This window comes from Rousettus aegyptiacus, unplaced genomic scaffold, assembly GCF_014176215.1.
Source record: "Rousettus aegyptiacus isolate mRouAeg1 unplaced genomic scaffold, mRouAeg1.p scaffold_m13_p_5, whole genome shotgun sequence".
In the NCBI taxonomy this organism is placed as follows: domain Eukaryota; kingdom Metazoa; phylum Chordata; class Mammalia; order Chiroptera; family Pteropodidae; genus Rousettus; species Rousettus aegyptiacus.
In genome coordinates, this window is record NW_023416308.1 from 118,363,619 (window position 1) to 118,381,237 (window position 17,619).

General features: G+C 44.5%; 1 protein-coding gene across 25 annotated transcripts in view; it reads left to right on the forward strand.

Moving 5' to 3' along the window:
- The window catches only part of PPP6R3 (protein phosphatase 6 regulatory subunit 3), a 110,531-nt gene that overhangs the window by 11,794 nt on the left and 81,118 nt on the right, over positions 1-17,619 (forward strand). For 24 of the 25 annotated variants that reach the window (XR_004950855.1, XM_036220678.1, XM_036220682.1 and 21 more), the window contains one exon: positions 15,069-15,220. The exons of the other annotated variant lie outside the window; for it this stretch is intronic. The gene's annotated coding sequence lies outside the window, so the exon portion shown is untranslated. The remainder of the gene's footprint in view (positions 1-15,068; positions 15,221-17,619) is intronic. 25 annotated transcript variants of the gene reach the window in all.

A 17,619-nucleotide genomic window follows, 5' to 3' on the forward strand; every position in this document is an offset into this window, starting at 1 on the left:
ATCATGACATATTTTTAAAAACAGTACTTTTTGGTATGTTTTGTTTGTTTTTTGACTTGCTAATATCTTAGGATTTATGGATCTATGTTAATTGATAAAATCAATCTAATTTTCCTTTTTTTATGTCAATCTTGATGAGTTTTATCATCAATGTTATTCTAGTCTAATGAAATGAGGTATTTCCTCCTTTTTATTCTTTTACAGTGTATATGTACAGTTGTCATTACCTGTTTCTTTAGTGTTCAGTAAAACTTGTCTGTAAAACCATCAGGGCCTGGTGTCTTCTGCCTGAGATTTAAAAATTACTGATTTAGTTGCTTTAATATTCACAAGATCATTAGAATATTTTTTCGTGAATCACATTTGATAACTTACACTTTTCTAAAATGTGTTTATTTTGCATTTTCAAATATATTGGCAGAAAATTCTAATTCCTTATCTTTTGAATCTCCACCTTATTTATAATTAATCTCTAACGTCTAACTTTTTAAACAGGATGCTTAGGTGTTAAGTTTTTGGCTTTTTCGGGGACTTGTGGGCACATGTAGGAAATGAAGTAGTGTTTTCCCTTTAGTACCACGTTAGCTGCATCCCAGGAGTTTTGCTATGTAAAATTTCTTTCAGCTCTGAATGTGTTCATATTTTCATTTGATTTTTTTCCCTGACTTAGAAATTTAGAGACTATATTGAAAAATCGTGGTATATACATATCTTTTTAAAATCTTTGTTATTAATTGCTAACCTATATTTTGTTAATGAAATGTGGTCCAATGTGATTTTGATTCTTTTAAATTTGTTTAGACTGTTTTAACATTGTCTCGTTTGTCACAGATTTTTATCAGTATTCCATGTGTGTTTTAAAAGAATGTGTGTTTTCATTTTTTAAGGTGAGATTTTTCCATCTCTTAGATGAAATGCATTAACTGAATTCACATTCAAACTAGTATCCAAACTAGTTTAGTCTGCTTGTCCTATCAGTAATGTGGCTGAGCAGAGGGGGGTGGGGGGGTGCAGGTTGGTAAAATCCCTTATTTGGGGAGATATGTAAAATTTCTGTAGTACTCTCAGTGTTTGCTTAGTGCCTATAAGTTTAGAATTGGTAAATTCCCAGTGACTTGAACAATTTGTGAATCTTTGTTTCTAGGAATTTTTTTTTTTTATTAAAGTATATTTTGTCAGATATATGTATAGATGTGCCAAGTGACTTTTGGCTAATGTAGGCCTGATATATATATATTTTTCTATGCTTTCACTATTAAGTTTTTTGCGGCCTTAATGTTTTTTCGGTATGTCTTTTGAAAGCAGCACAGAGCTAAATTGTATTTGTGGAATTTGACTTTAAACTGATAAGTTAGTCCCTATGTTAATTGTGAAAGAAATATTTGGTTTATTTCTATTGTGTTTTACGTTTTCTGACTTACTTTTTTTCTTGGTCTTTTTCTTTTCTTGCCATATGTAGTGTGAGTTTTTTTTTTTTTCTTTGTTCTTGTCTTTGTCCTGTACCCACACCCATACCATATTGATCAGATGCTTCTAGGTAATCATAGACATTTCATATTTAACTTACAGTCTGAAGTTAGTTGATGACTTTACACTTAAAAAAACCTTAAGATGTTTTAGTCTTGCACTCCTTCCCAGTTCGTATGCTGCTCTTGCCTAATGTTCATTTTGCTACTCAAAATACCACAGATAGGCCATTATTTATGTTTTTGCCATTTTTGAAAGGCAGTTTTGCCAGTTCTGGGTTGATGATTATTTCCCCTTAGTACTTGGGCAGTATTTCTCGTCTTTTTCCATGGCGGCTTTTGAGATTAATTAGAATTTAGATGTCAGTTTTTCCTTATCCAGGAATTCGAGGTGTTAGGTACCTGAAGCATATTGTGTTGGTCAGTCCAGTGGGTATGTTTTGCTGTCTTTTATTTTTAGGTTGCTGGTATTATCTTTTATTTTGGATTACTCCTTCGGTGTCTTGCTAACTCTGAATAACCAAGTACCGTACATCTGTTTTGGATAGTACTGTAAAACGTTAAAAGTTACAAGTAATGTAGAGGATATTCATTTTGTTAAGAGCTGGCAAATGTGAATTTTTTTTTTCTTTTTTAATATGGAGTGTTCCTGTGCCAGTGAGGAATTTCTTAGAGATTTTCTGCTCTTTCGCATTAGTTAGCTCATTTTTATATCCAGAAATGGGAACAATTTCAAGGGTAATTACCTTTTAAAATCGGGATCGTTTGGTTGCTAGCAAACATTTATGTGAACCTTAAATGTGACTCTGGCCAAGTACAGAACAGCAAAAACAATCTGGAAAAGGGATGTGGATCAAAATAGAATATGAGCCAAGAGGAAAGGAAAAGAGTGGAGTTCAGCGTTTCTCACACATGGCCCGTCCCAGGGGAGGAGGGACTGTTTCATACGTATTCCTTTGTAGTAAAGTCTTTTCTTTGACTAATAAATGCCAAAGAGACAATCAGAGACAAAAGTTAGGCATCGAGGGGCATGGCGGCATGTAGGCCGCTGGGCTAGGGCTGGCACTCACCTTGTGACTCCATGGTTGGCAGGCCCTGTGCATGTGATCCTGCCTCTGCCACAGCCCTCCTCGACAGGGTGCCCTCAGTGCTAATCCCAGGAGCAAAGAATGAATCTTAGCCCAGCAATTTTCTGTGAGGCCAGAGTTTGAAATGCATAGGCAATATGAATATTGTTTTCATTAAACTTCAAAAAATAAATTTCTGTAGTCTTCCAGGCAATGAGGAAATAGACATCACTGGGCATGTTTGTGTTTATCCCCAGAAAAAAGCCGAGAGAGTCTGTTCCTGCCATTTGCCATATGGTCAGGCCTTGCCGTCTCGCCTTGTGACTGGTGCGGGCCGCCCGCAGCCACCCGTGCGCGCCTCCCTGCGTACGCCGGGCACGGAGGTGCAAATTGTGCCTCTTCCTCCGTCGTTCGCCCGGTGCCTGTTACTCCAGTTGCCACTCGGGCTTGATCCATCACGTGCATTATTTTTAACTGTTTCCGTGGGGTGAGTGCAGGATGTTCATCTTGCACCGGAGAAGCAGCCTCTGGAGGGAGCGAGGCCGTTTGGAGGCAGGGTCTTTAAGTTGCTGAGGATCGGATGGGACCCTTGGTTTGATCACTGACCAGCTCTGACTTTGGCCAGATTGTTTCACCTTTCCAAGCCCCGTTTCTTCTTACATAAATGGAAATATCAGTCAAGTTCTCTCTTTTCTATAGAAAGCAACTTTGGGGAATTTGAATTTGTGGGGTCTTGGGGGGGGGGCAGGCGTTGTAATGTAAAATTCAAAACCAGACCAAGTGGTGAAGGTCAAGCTGACTTTGTTAGTGGTTAATATATGTTACGAGCTCTTATTGGCTTGGTTTTGAAGTCTTGACTGGAAGTAGGATATTGTGAATTTTTCTTTTTTATTATATTGCCATTTTTCTCTTCAGAATACAGAATCTTAGTTTTTTTAAAAAAATTATTCAGTGTGTGATTTTATTTGCTTTGAAAAAAAGAAAATAAATGAGACTAAATTCTCTTCTGATCACCTGCCAATCCTTTTCTGCCTTCTGTTAATAGTTTTATGTCCACTGTCTTGATTTCCCCCCTGTGTATTGGCATACTTACATATGCGCTTGTGGAGACTGTCATGTTGGGAATACACACCTTTTAAAACCATCTATTGCCCTTCTCTGAGTCCCATGTAATGTGGAGGGATCTGCCTCATTCTTTTTAATTACCGCATAGCGAAAGTGTACTTATAGCCATTTCCCGTATTAGTGGACCTGAAAATAGATTTTTTTTTTTTAAATCACAGTTCAGCTCTTACTTGGTATAATAAGCACTTTGTTCTTGGAAACTTTTAGAAGTACAGTGTTTGCTGCAGAAAGAAGTAAAATGCTAAATTATAAACTGGATTCTTTCGCTTTTTGTCTTCACATGTTAAGTATAAATGTTAAGCAGTGAAAAAAGACTTTTAAGAAAGCTTTTTTTATTTATCTCTTTTTCAAATAATATATGACATGACATTGTTTTTAAGTTCTGTAAATGAACAGTTAGCTGAGCTTTTATAAAATACACATAACTTAAAATTTATATTTCAATCATTTTTAAAAAACGGATAAACCATTTCATAGAGCAGGTTTTAGGTTCACAGGGAAGTTGAGCCAAAAGTACAGAAAGTTCCCATGTGCCCCACCCACCCCCACGCTCACCCTCTTCCGCCACCAGCAGCTCCAGAGAGGCACATCTGTTAACAGTCGATGATCCTGTGTTGACACATCATTATCACCCCAAAACCACAGTTTACATGAAGGCTCACCGCCGGTGCTGTACGGTCTGTGGGTTTGGGCAGACATCTAATGACAAATACTCGCCATCGTGAACACAGAGGAGCCCCACTGCCCTAAAAACCCATTCTAATAGAGGTATAGTGGAATCTCATTTTAATTTGCATGTCCCTGAAGACAGTGATGCAGAATAGCTTTTCACACGGTCACATCGTTTTTAATGACTGTGTTTCATTGGATGGCTAGAAACCTTGGCGCAGATAAAATCATTGTTATTTATCACTGGATATTTAGGTGCCATGTGTTTGTGGATGACCTGGGTTATTTGTCCTGTGGTGGTCTGTCCCCCGTGTCCTATTTCCTCTTTATTTAGACATCTCTCTCTCTCTCTTTTTTTTCCCGCGTTTTAAGCTCTTTGAACATTGTTATAAGACTTTATGCAACATAAACACCTTAGGATAAACTCATAGAAATTGAATAATTTGGTCAAAGGATGTGTAGATTTTAACATCTTTTGATACCTATGGCCAGAAAAATTATGCCAATTTTACCAGTGGTTCTAGCCAGTTTTATACTAAGAAATTTTAAAAAAAAATTTTTTTATTAGGGGAAAATGTCAACACACAAAAATGCAGACAGAATAGTGTGATGAACCCTCAGTTACTCAGCTTCAGCAGTCATGTATACACCTGCTCCCCCAGGGCTTGCTCTCCTTTAGTTACTGTTTTAAAACTCTATTGAATTATAACAGAAACACAGAAAAGCATACATATCCTAAATGAGTTTCCACGGGCTGAAACCCACCTGAGTAACTGGCAGCCCGGATGTCCCCTTTGTCTACTGCCAGTCATTCCCTCCCTGGCGAGGGCAGCCAGTAACCTGACATCTAACCGCACTGGTTGGTTTTACCCAGTTTTGTTCCTTCAAGAAGTGGACTCTTACAGTGTGTTCTCTTGTGTCTGGGTTCGCGCTCTTGGCATTGTGTGTGGGATTATCCATGTTACTTCACACAGTTATTGATTACTGGTTCTTGCTGCTGTATGAAATTTCATTGCATGAAGTTATTCTGTTGATGAATGTTTGGATAGATGCCAGTTTGGGGCTATTACAAGTCCTGCTGCCTTGAATATTCAAAGTTTGTCTTTTGGTGAACATACGAATGCATTTCTCTTGGGACTGACTATAGGAGTGAAATTGATAGGTAGCAGAGGTCTGCATGTATTCAGTTTTGGAACTGACTGCGTCTGCTAGCGTGGCAGTAACCGAATTACACTTGGGCCGGCAGTGAGAGCGCTCCACTTTGTATCCTCTCTAGAATCTTCTGCATCATAGCTGCACTCCTAGCTGTTTGTGATGTCTTGTAGTTTTAATTTGCTCTAGTCGACAAGTCAAGCATCTTTTTGTACCTCTATGGGTCATTTGGATACCTTTTTTTAAAAAAATGAAGAGTATATTTAAGCCTTTTGTCCTTTTTTCTATTGCATTACTGTTTTTCTTATCATATTAGCTCTCTGTTGCCACATAGCAAATTATCCCCAAACTTAGTGGCTTATAACAACAACAAACATTTATCTTCTCACAGTTACTGCGGGAGTGGCTTGGTTGGGGTGGTTCTGGCTGGGGTGTGATCAGCCCTCTGAAGGTTTGACTGCACTCGGAGGACCCTTCCCAAGGTGGCTCGCTCACACGCCTGGCAGGTCAGTCCTGGCTGTTGGTGGGAGGCCACAGTTCCTTTTCATGTAGGCCTTTGTCAGGAATGCCTGAGTGTCTTGTCCTCACGACATGGTGACTGACTTCCCTCGAGAGAGTGATTTGAGAGAAAGAGCACCAAGTAGAAGCTGTCATTTTTATGGACTAGCCTCAAGTCAAATGCAGTTTGTAATAGTCATGTTCAGTCGATGGAAGAGAGTCACTTAAATAATTTCAACTTAAATTAGAAGAGAGGGGAGTTGGTGCCACACTTTTGAAAGAGTCAGAAAATTCAGATATATTTTCATACACTGCACTTAGTAGGATTTCTTTTATTCTGGGTAAGTCTCGCAGGAGATATAAGTATGGATTAAAACTGCTGTGAACATTGTGTGCAGGATTTGTGTAACCCTCTGCGATAGTTCATCAGTATCTTAGCCTGCTCTGTTGGTTGTCGTTGTGTCTTTTGAGGAAGAGACGTTAATATTAATATATTTTATTTATTAAATTTTTCCTTCGTGGTTAATGTTTATCGTTACTTTGAAGAAAATCCCAAACTAATTGTTTTGTTTTTCTGTAAATACTATGTCAATAGTATGTATCTTTAAAACTGTTATATCTAGGAAAAAACCACACAGTTGTCACTTAATACTGTAATGCCTAGCCAGAGTTTAAATTTCCAATTGTCTCAAATACCATAATTTTTTTGCATAGTTTAATAATTTTGGCAAGTCAGGATCCAGTAAGGCCTGTCAATTAGAAAAAGTCTCCAGATTCCGTGGTCATCATTTCCCCTCCCCCGCCATCTCTGTGGAACACCTGGATTGTTTGCTTTGCACTGACCCCACAGCGTTCTGTGTTCTGTCCCCAGGTAGCCGTAAGTTTCTCTTGGGGGGTGAGCGTGTTGCACTCACTGGTGTCGCTTCTTTGGTTGTGATCTGTCTCTGGAGTTGAATGTAGATCCCAAGTGAATTTTTGAAGGGCCACCAAACTAAACCACATTGAAATTCATTCAGATCAGAGTTGTTCTGTACTTAAAATGTCATGATGCCCGTTTGCAATGCACTTTCTGCCCTGACACTTTCCGTGTGTGTGTGAGGTCGTCTGAACATGCATTTTCTGTCTTCTGTGGAGAGCCAGCAGCACACTGGCCTTCAGCCTTGTCGTCTTGCGTATACCACACCCTCTGCGGTAGTTAAGAATGTTGCAGGACATGACGTAACAGGGTCCGAGGCTCGTTACTTAGACTTCCCGTGTTTATCGTCTACTTGTCTTCTTCTTCCGGTCCTGTCCACTAGCTTTCCTTCTGTTGCAGCCAACTTTTTGAGTTGTGATGACCAATACTTTAAGGGTCGAAAGCTCAAAAGCATCAAAAGCATAAGGTCACATTACATTTCCAGTCTTCCCCACTCTTCTCTCTAATAGAAACTTTAGCAAGAAAACTTAGAATGACAATAAGAGAACTAGACAAGTTATTTCTTAAAATTCGTATATTTCCACAGTTTAAACTTAGAAAGCTGTTTTCCTAGTACCAATTGTATTTTTAATGTATTGTTCAGTTTCAAATAAGAACCAAATTTTTAGTGTTTTGTTTATAAGTGAATGTACATAAATAATACCAGTTGTTTCTGTGCTTTGGTCACACATGGTTAAAAAAGGTGATCATGGTGCTTGTGCCCTCAACAGAGACAAAATGCAGGCTATATATGTAATTTTAAGTTTTCTAGTGGCCTCATGAAAAAGTAAAAAAGAAACAGGTAAAAATAATTTTAACGTATGTCACTTAACCTAGTAATCAAGTAGTATCATTTCAACGTAATCAATATAAAAATGATTGAGATTTTTTACGTGTGTGTGTGTGCGCGCGCGCGCGCGCGCCAAGTCTTCGAAGTCAGGTATGTATTTTACACTCGCAGCACATTTACTTTGAAGTGGCTGCATTTCAAGTGTTCAGGAGCCTCATTTGGCTGCCGTAGTGAACCGCATAGATCAGAATCGTCATCATCGCTGCTCCCGTGCAGACGTGGGGCGGTGATTAGGAAGCCGTCCTGCCTTCCAGGTGGTGGCAGGAGGTGGCGGCGCAGAGGTGCTCGGGAGGTGGCATTGACAGCATTTTGGGGAAGTGGATCAGGAGGGAGAAGAGCGGCCAGGGCCAGTTTGCGGGCTCTGTCACTCGTGGAGTGTGCCTTTTCTGAGACAGGGAAGAAGAGCTGGAGGGAAAGGTTTGGCTGGTGGCCGCCGTGGAACAGAGAGCTGCAGCTGCATTGTGGGGACCTTACATCTGATGTGCTCTCGAGCCTCCCGGGAGGAGATGCCCGCCACTTGTGTCTCTCTGTTCGAAGTGCTGAGCTGGCCTTACTGGGTTCACGAAGTTGGGTTTCAACTGTGTTTACAGGAGAACTTTAAAAACCACGGAAATGGCTTCATTTTTTCAACAAAACTTAAAAAAAAAAATTCTTCCTGGGCTTTGTTTCAGTTGCTGGGGCAACAGCATGAATAGAACAAATGCGAACTGACACCCCAGCCAATGTGGTCAGCTGGGGGGGTGCGATAAACAGGCCGCGGCCGCAGCCCGGGGGCGCCTCTGCGGCGGCAGCGTGTGGAAGAGGAAGGAAGCAGGAGACCAAGGTGGCCGAGAAGTGGCCGGCAAGGAAGTGGGGCACGCCGTCGGAGAAGCTGGGCGAAGAGAATGTTCCAGAACGGAGGAGGGTCTGCGGGTCGGCTGCATTGAATGCTGCTGAGAGCGAGGCCCAGGTGAGGACAGAATAGTTTCACGTGGCGTCAGCCCCACCCGGAGGTGAGTGGGGGCTTGAAGGAGCAGTTCCAGTGGCGCCGGGACGCCGGGTCGGAAGGAGAGGGAGAGGGGTGTGGCCGCCGCAGGGCTGCCTTCCCCCTCTGGAGTAGCCACCACCCATCGTCGAGAAGACGAGCCCCGCAGGAAAGTGGACAAAGGACATAGACACTTGGCAGAGGGGCGAAGTATAAATGGCTCTGAAACGTGCGGACAGCGGCCACGGTCGAGGGCGAGAGGAGACAGGCGTCCTGCGTGGCTGGCGAGCGCCTGGCCGGGGAGGGCACGGGGAGCCGCTCGTCGTCCACTCCTTGGCCCGCGTGTTTGATCAGCGCCCCCGCTCCTGGGGGCTCTGGTGTCTCCCGTAATATGAACCCTAAATGGTCATCAAGGTGGCCTGGCTAAATCAACTGCACTGCAGACGAAAGTCTCTGTCAGGTAAAACGTTATATTCTTCACGAAAGTAGACGTTGTCGTTTGCTGCCATTATGTAAACCCGCACTTTGAGAGCGGTCCCCCCTCGCCTTTCTAGAGATCGAGAAGGCGGCCAGTGGGCTGGCGTGGGCCGCAGGCGGCACTGGGAGTGTGCCTTCGAAGAGCCGGGCTGAGCGTGTCTTCCTGCCTTGACCTTCTGCCCCTCAGCCCACTTCCCGCGAGGTACCAGTCTGCATCCAGGGGCCTGTTAGGGTTCTTTTCGAGGCCGTGTCCTGCTGTGCGTGCGCGCTGGGTCGCACACCACTGCAGAGGCTTCGCGATGAGTCCACACTCCGTTGACCTTACTGCACCTAGAAGTAACCGCAGCTCCTGTCAGGAGAGCACCACGCTTACCTGCTCTGGGTCATCCACCGAGGAAGCAAGCGAGCGACGTGGTTTGAGAGCCTGGCAGGCAGCAGTGGGGTGTGGCGGAGCTGTCTCGCGTAGGGGAGGGACTTTCTTGGTCGCCTTTCTGTGGAGGGGAGGGATGCTGCAGACCTTTACGGGCCGTACGCGCTCGTGCCACCTGCACCAGCCTGGCTCTGCGGACCTCTCTCCGCTTTGGCCTTCGGGGAGAGCACGTGTTCAAGTGCGGACTTAAAGAACAATGAAAAACAAGTCCCATGCAAGTAGACAGAATCCGCCTTCCACCAGTGTACACTGACGTTGTACAACCTTACATTTCTGTCGTCAGGACTCTCTAGGATCTTGTTTAAATTTGCTTAATTTTTTTAGGGTTTGAAGCTGTGGTTATTTGATTCCTTGTTCTTCATTTCTTTGAATATCCTGGTTTCAGTTAACATTTTACATTTCATTTTAGATGTCTCTGCTTCTTAGAGCCAAGGGAAAGACATTTAAGACTTGAAGCATCGTAAGTGATAGTTTGACCGTCTCGTATTACAGAGAAGAAAACAGGCTCGGGGAGATGAGGTTACTTGCCCAAAGGTTGCCCGAATCTCTATTCTGTTAGTCTTCGCCGTGAAGTTCGGTGGGGCGAGGGGTCATTTGATACCCTTGCGTCATCAGGTCTGGCTAGGTAACCTGCCATAATTTTGAGGGGGGTGTGTGGCTTTAATTACATCTCAACAGTTCTAATAAAGATAATTTATATGCTGCAGTAACTCATTTACAGTCATGGAGACAGTCTGGTTGAACACTACATTTTTTTGGTTGAAAAGGTCGAAGTCTAGAGATGTGAATTTATTCATTCACGAGTATAGGCCATAAAGATTTACTCTGCGCTCCGTGTTTAACGTTTCTCAGAGCAGTGCCGTCTGGTGGAACAACTTCGTATAATATTCTTTCCCGTGCCCATTGTAAATACAGTTGAAAGTTCGGTTTCTTAGGCTCACTCGCCACGTTGCAGGTACCGTGCTGTGTGTGGCTGGCAGCACTGTGTCGGACAGTGCAGGTCTAGAGCACTTACCTTTACAAAGCTTTCTTTAGAGGACTTTAGAAGTGTTGGTGGTAGAGACCAAGGCTTTATGAGTAAGATTAGAATCGTCAACTGGAAATTGCGTTTGTTCTCAAAAGTAGGAAGAACTTACCCTCGGAGCTCGTGACAGTGCTGTCGCTCGCTGGTTGTGGCTTGGGCCTGGTTTACATTCCATCCGTTCTTTAAGACAGTAATCAAGAACCTGTAGGAAGGGTTTTCTTCCTTTTCCATCACTTACGTATCTTGTTTTGCTGGATGAAAATTCTGTCCTTGGAACGACTTTTCAGTGAACACATTCGTTCACCTCCGTGGTGCTCACGCGTTTTTCAGCCTCTGTACTTTTATTTCACATGCGGATCACTCGATTACCAAAATGCCCTACAGATAGTTTCGATGTCTTTCTTGCTGTTACACTTTGCATCATGGAAGCTTCAGGTATACGTCGAATCGAGCGTGCTGAGCCCCGGGGCAGGGCCAGCTGGGTCCCGCCTGGTACCTGGGTGGTTGGGATCGCGAGGTCTGCTGCGCCGTCACTCTCCATCTTGCCTGTCGTTTCAGCCAGCAGAGTCGGTTCTCCGGGCTTTGCTTTGGAGGCTAATTGACTAATTTATGACTTGGCTCCATTTTAATAGCTAGTGAGATTGGGTCGCTTCACGCATGATTGCAGTGATTTGAGTGTCCATTAGTTTGCATAGCCAGACGGTGATGTAACCCAGTCAGGTGCCAAGGTTTTTACTTAAAGTACTTTCCATACATGATTTCACATTTAAAAGGTGGTAGTATGGATTTACCTTGGGTGTTTTATACTTTAAAAAGTAGTCTTTTTGCATTCTTAGACTTTCGATTAGTGGTTTAGAAGCCTTGATATTCTTGCCGTGGCTTGTATTAAAGTGATTACTATTTCTGAAATTAGCTGATTGTGTGTGTGTGTGTGTGCGCGCGCGCGCGTGTGCACATGCATGCGTGTTCAGTTTTGATGATTTTTGTGTTCAATATTTTGTCTTTTTTTTTTTTTTTTTTTTTTTAGATCAACAGTGTGCTAGGCCTTGAGGATAAAGTGGTGAACAGGATCTCATAGAGGTGGGGTTATCTTCCCATCTCTTCAGACTTGGGTGTTTTGGAGGATATTTGTGAGGATACTGGTAGAAATGGGATGGGGATCCACATTAACATGATACTCTGGTCGACTTGGTGCACTGTAGGACTTCCTGATATAGTGGTAAGTAGAGTTTCTTGCTTTTGTGGGTCCAGGCCTTAGGCTGAATCACCTGTCTGGATTTGAGAGGGTGTTTTTAGTTGTCTGCGAATAGAAGGAGAAAATGCTTTCTCGTATGTTATGTAGCAGCTTTGGCTTCCTCTTGTGAATTCGCATTAGTGGGGAATATCATGGAATTCATAGTAAAAATTCATATGACAGTATAAGGAGCAGATGATTCCTGCTTTTGTTTGCTACGTTGAGTTTTTAAAAGAGTACATTCGGAGTTCGCTTCGGGTCGCTGGCGTGAGTCCTTACTGTTCTCAGCTGCAAAATGGGAATGGCGCCCACTCCGCGGGGTGCGAGGGGGGCGCCCCGCCTGCCCTTCGCGCGCTCGGTGACTAAGCGGGTGCGGATTTAGATACTCTTCAGTTGAGAGTGTGTTCTTTTGCTGTTTCAGGCTTAACCAGTCCCTGTCCCTGACTGATATTTTTATAATAATGTCGTCCCTGCTTTCTCTCCAGTGGCCTTAATCAGAGTCCGTAGTGTTGAAAAGAGGAGACGCTTTGTGCTAGGGTTAGGTTATGTGGCTGCTGAAGAAAATGTGGCTCTTTTAAGGAATGATGAGCAAAAATACATAGAAAAGTATATACTTTTAAAATCTTTTATTAAGTTTATTGGGGTGACATTGGTTAATAAAATGATATATTTTAATCTTGATTTCCTTGTTTGAGGAGGCCCTTCTGGATCGATACAGCTGCCGTAGACCAAACGTTTGCGGCCCCCAGGATTCATATGCGGAAACCTCCTCAGTGTGATGGTGTTGGGGGCGGGACGTTTGAGGGGGTGATGGGGTCGTCATGAGAATGGAGCCCTAACGACTGGGATCTGTGCTGGTATCACAGAGACCCCGGGAAGTCCCCGCCCCTTCCAGCACGTGCGGACGCAGTGGAAGGATGGCTGCCTGCGCACCAGAAGGGGGTCCTCAGCCGACACTGAACCTCTCGACGCCGTGATCTTGCACTTCCAGCCTTTAGGACTGTGAGGAGTAAATTCCTGTTTGCGAGCCACCCAGGCCGTGGCGTCGTTACAGCAGGTGGCGCGGACCGAGACACCTGTTCCGTGACGCGATGTTTATTAACGAGCCCATGTTTTTCCCCCACGCGCGTCCCGAGACGCGGGGCTGCTGCTGCCGCGCTCTCTAGCCACGCCCCTTGCTCGTTTTCGTCCTTTAATTATGATGTAAAACTTAGTTTCCTAGAAATTCAATACTGGGGGAGAATTCCCCCTTTCGAGCGTCTGTATTCTTTAGGGAAAACCCTTCATCGTCCTTGTGATTCCATTGTCATCTGTATGTTTTAACTTTCGAAACAAACACCTCCCCTGGCCTCGTCAGCTCTCCGTCAGAGGTCCCGTGTCGCAGTTGGCCCGGATGCTGTCCTGTCCGGGCCAGCGCCAGACACTCTTCGTTTCCTGAGTCGCGCCTGTCCGACTTCTCCTTCAGCGTCGGCACCCGCTGGGCACCCGCAGGCTCCGGGCAGATGGTGCTACTTCCCTCTTCGCGCTCCTTCTGGTGAAGCCTCCCCGTGTCAGCGCTTTCAGGTCCCTTTCCTTGAGGTCTGTCGCGCAGAAGACGCTTTTCCCGCACTCCTCCTGCTTCCTTCCAGCACCTCTGCCGTTGTGCGTCCTGGTCCTTGTGGATCGTGCCTTAAAACAAAACAAAACAAAAAAAACAGGACAAAACAACCAAAACCGCTTTTTCCCCCCCGTGCTATAGCACGTTCTAGAGACCCCTCCGCGCGCGCTCAGCGTGCACGCGTCCCCCAGCACCCCGTTACCGCGCCGGTGCGCTGCGCGCCCGTTCTCCCTCCTCTGATCTCGTTGCTCACGCTCTCACACTGCAGCATAGCCGTGTTTCTTACTCAGCAGTACAGAGCCAGGCTTTCCCCCCAGCGGTCTAAGTGAAGAGACTGAGCAGAGCAGTGGCTCGTGTGTCAGCGTACTCGTCACAACGGAAGAAGCGCCTGTATTCCCAGGGCCGTGAGCGTGTCCGAGCGCTGGTGGTGCTTTCGGCTTCCCCGACGGGGTCGCGTGGGGAGGCAGGCCGGCAGGTCGCCGCAGCTCTGCGGGGGGCAAGTGGGTGAAGTGGGTGGTCTTGGCTGGTGGGAGAAATTATTGCAGATGAGCTTCGAGGGTCCTGCGCCCACTCAGATACAAATGCCAGATCGTGTGTGTGGTACACACGTGTGCGTTTTGTGGAGTCCATAACTTCGTCCGATTCGTGAAGGAGTCTGGGACTGCTCACAGAGCGATGGTGATGGGACTAGAATTCCCTGTGACGTTCAGTCGTGCACTCTTTACGCTAACGTGCCGAGTCGTGTCTAAGGACGAGCAGCACACGGCGACACACGGTCTGTTGTTATGGTTTAGGGTAAAAGCTTAGGTGATCAGTTATACTTTTCAGGTGTATGTTCAAAATGCATTCAACTTAGAGTTAAATATTTTCATTTTGGCGTAGGTTTGTTACTGTTTTGTTGGTTCATATTATTTGTTTTAAAGCGCAGTTAGCATCATTTCTGTTTATTTTATTTGAGGGAAAACATCGAGATCACAATGTAGTGTGAATTTTATGGAAGAAAGGAAACGAACGGCATTTCTTTTGAGATGCCTTGTAGTCTGAGTTCCTACAGGAGTTTTGGTTCCCGTAATTGTCCGTAGCCTGCGGCTTTCTCAGCGGTGCTAAGGCGAGTGAAGTGCCGTGTCGCGCCGGGCCGACGGGAGAGCCGGCTGGTGTTCTGCTCGCAGTTCCTAGTGAACACTGTGATGGTTTAACAGTATCTCATGGGACTACTTGGGGACATTTAGAGGGAGACACTCTTAAAATTTTGGTATTTTAAAATATGATGCCTTTGCAGTCAGCTCTGTGTTGAAGAAGAATATCGTTGGTGTTTTCATGGTATAAATATAAAGCTGTCTGTTCACTGATCCTGCTGTTATGGCGTCTCTTTCTGGGCGATTGTTAAGTATAGTATTAAAGCTGAGAGAGGGATGACAGGGCCCTTTTTTCCTGTTTTCACGTAGAAAAAAGTTAACTAGAACTTTTCCGTGTGACTCAAGACCTTGAGCCGGTGTCTTTAGCGGCAGCTGTCATTGGATGAGGAGAGAACATGTGACTATGTGCTCTTTTCCTTTACAGGAGAGCTGCTGTCTCAGGCCTGCATCCCACTCGGTTCTGCTAAGCTGCCAATGCAGTGAATGGGAAGACAGCCGTTGCCAGGATCACCTGTAATGGGCAAGGAGCCACAGAGAAGAAAACATTTCTTTTAGTTTTTAAACTTGGTTTGAAAGGTAAGACTATTAGGAGTATCAGGAGTTTCCTTCCCTAAGTGACGTCTGGCATGAGACTCGAGTCTTGGTGGACCAGGGCTAGGTCACCTCTTTGAGCCAGGTACAGTATGGTTTTGTGGCACTGTGCTATTTTTAGGAAGTTAAATAGCTCTGTAATTCGCTCCAGTCTGTCTTACCGTCTGCAGCACCCATGTGAGTCCCAGTTTCCAGGGGGGAGGGAGCTGGGCCCCGAGGACCAGCCAGGCCTAGCAAGCTGAAGCAGCTTGCAGAGAAGGACAGCGAGTAGACCCAGCTGCTGCTTCTAGGCCATTTCTCTCTCTCTCTCTCTCTCTCTCTCTCTCTCTCTGTGTGTGTGTGTGTGTGTGTGAGAGAGAGAGAGATTTGAGAGAGGTTGTCTTGTTTTACACCAGCCAAAGGACACCTGGCTTCTAGCCAGCCAGCTGACTCCTTTTGAGTCCTTGTTGCTCTCACTTTGGAACTTTTAACTGAAACTTCATTAAAGACCTGAGGTTGATTTTGCATATTTGACTTTTGTCTTGGTTGGCATTTAAGAGAAAGCGGCCCAATAGGGACTTTTGGGGGACGTGCTCACGTTCTTAATCCATTTTCGTCTGCTTTACTGTTATCTGTACGAGAAGGTGGGCAGAACCTCTTCAGTCATCTGCCTTTCAGAATTCACCTGAGGAGTCCCTAGCTCTGCTGTGGCAGACCTTTGCTTCTAATCCCCAGGCCAGCCTTTCCTGGGCAGAAATACCACTTTGCATGGGACCCCCCACCTCCAGCCCCTGGTGGGCGACTCTCTTCAACCCTCTGGCCACCCCTTGTGCTTACGCTATGAAATGAAGTTCCAGCTTCGTGCACTGATACTCAGATTCCTACATGAATCTTCTCATTTCTCCAACTTCATCTCCGTGTTTTTCTGCATAAATCCTGACAGGTAGAATTCCCTCTAAAGTTTTTATTCACCTCTTGGCACCTGTTTCATATGTGGTGTTTTGGTTTGTTTTGGTCATGGGGCTCAGCCCTTCCCTTTCTCCACCGGGGGGGTGTGTTCTAACCTGTGCCAGGGCCTCTTCGGTTTGCCACCTGCTGGGCTGAGTGGACAGTCCAGCTCCAGTCAGGAGTTCAGATTTAAGAAGTCGTTACCATGTGGTTGTGAACTATGATCCGACTGTCAGGTTTATTTATAATAAAGAAGATAGTTTGTAATGCACGTGATCTGTTATTTTGTCTTTGTCATCAGTTGATTCAGAGCTGGGGGTAGTGGGAAGAAAGATAATAGGTATAGGGCCCCACAGAGACCTCCACATTGAATTCAGTAGGATATTTTAGACAGATAGCATTATATTAGTTTCAGGTGTGCAACACAGCAATTTGATACATGTGTATATTGCAGAACGATCACCAGTAAGTGTGCTTACCATCCATCACTACACAGTCACACGTTTTTTCTCTTGCGATGAGAACTTTTCAGGTCTATTCTCTTAGCAACCTTCAGATGTACTGTACAGTGTTGTTAGCTGTAGCCACCATGCTGTACATTGCATTCCATGACTAACCTTCCTAACCAGCAGTGTGTGCCCTCTGATCCCCTTCACATTTTGCCCACCTTCATCATGTGGTTTCATTGCTGTTCCGTGTACTGGGTCTCATGACTTCCAGGGCTCAGCTCTGTTTCTGCCTTTTTGTCAAACCTGTATGCATCGTTCCAGTTCCTCTGTTCCTCTGTGAACTCTGAGTATCTCATGAAATTATTTTAGGATTATTTCTTCTCTTAAAGTAAATTTTAAACACTAGGCGAACAAGAAGTTTTTCCTTCTGCTTTATGTCAAGTACTTTTTAAATAATGAGAATCGTTAATTGGTGGTAGGAGTTAAAATTTCAGAGACATATTTTAGAAACATTTTGAAGACTTCGTCTCTTTCTTTCTGTGTTTTTGTTTGTTTTATTTTATTTTGCTTTGCTGGTAGAGACTCTGAGCTTTGGTAGCTTACAGAATAATTCCTTCCCTTTAGCTGTGTGTTCCTCCCTTTGTTTACTTCCCTCTGCTCATCAGAAAGCTGTCCCACACTAGAATTGGCGACTCTTTCTCTTGGAAAGTTACACAGAAGTCTCCGGGAGTCCTAGAGTCAGTGCCAGTGGTAGAGAAGGGTCAGACGAGCAGCACTGTAAGTAGAGGGTCCTTCAGACCAGGGGCCGGTTGTCAGACTAAACTTTTGTTACAGAGGCCCGGATAGTAAATATTTTAGGTTTCATGGACCAAAAGGCAAGAAAGAGGGTATCATGAAAGATATATAATATTACAAGAGAGATAACAATTTTTACAGATATTATAGATGAAATCTAAAATATAGAAAGCATTGAGTTTAATTTTTTGTAATACAGATCTAACGAGAAAA